Here is a 1,126-nt window from a genome sequence, read left to right on the forward strand (position 1 = left end):
TTCCTAGTAATAACACCATTCTCATCCATTTTGTTTCTGAACACCCACCTAGTTCCTATGACATGTTTATCTTCTGGTTTTGGAACTAGTATCCACACTTTGTTTCTCTCAAACTGGTTGAGATCTTCTTGCATGGCAACTATCCAATCATGATCCATAAGAGCTTCCTTCATGTTTTCGGGTTCTATTTGAGATGCAAAGGCTGTGAAGTTACAAAATTCTCTGAGGGATTTTCTAGTGGAAACTCCTTTTGAAATCTCTCCAATAATGTTGTCTATGGGATGGTTTTTGATAAACTTCCATTCCTTAGGTAAATCACTCTCCCTAATAGGTTCTACACATTCAAGGTTGGTTGGAGGTACAGGTTACCAACTATAGAAGGAGCGTTGTTCAAGTTTTCAGCAAACATTTCATCAAATTTTACATGAACAGATTCCTCTATAGTTTTGGTTCTTTTATTGTAGATTCTATAGGCTTTACTAGACTGGGAATAACCTAGAAAGATACCCTCATCTGCCTTAGGATCAAACTTACCTAGATGTTCTTTGCCATTGTTTAAAACAAAGCACTTGCATCCAAAGACCCTAAAGTAAGAGATGTTTGGTTTTCTACCCTTGTATAACTCATAGGGAGTTTTTCTAAGTATAGGCCTAATAAGAACTCTATTCACTACATGTGTGGCAGTGTTTATAGCATCAGCCCAAAAGTATTTAGGAATGTTTGAGTCTTTAAGCATAGTGCTAGCTAGTTCCTCTAAAGACCTATTCTTCCTCTCTACTACTCCATTTTGCTGTGGAGTTCTAGGGGCTGAGTATATATGGTGAATTCCATTATGTTCACAGTAAGAATTAAAGGAATCATTCTGGAATTCCCCACCATGATCACTCTTGATGGATATAATTTTCTGGTTTTTCTCATTTTGAACTAAAATATCAAATTTTTTGAAAACTGAAAATGCCTCACTCTTGTGAGTCAGAAAAAATGTCCAAGTGAAACTAGAGTAATCATCTACCAACACATAACCATACAAGTTCCCTCCAAAACTTCTAACCTGAGATGGACCAAAAAGATCCATATGTACCAACTGTAAGACCCTATTGGTTTGAACTAAGTCTATAGGGGGGAA

The sequence above is a fragment of the Cicer arietinum genome, chromosome 4 (assembly GCF_000331145.2).
Source record: "Cicer arietinum cultivar CDC Frontier isolate Library 1 chromosome 4, Cicar.CDCFrontier_v2.0, whole genome shotgun sequence".
Lineage (NCBI taxonomy): Eukaryota > Viridiplantae > Streptophyta > Magnoliopsida > Fabales > Fabaceae > Cicer > Cicer arietinum.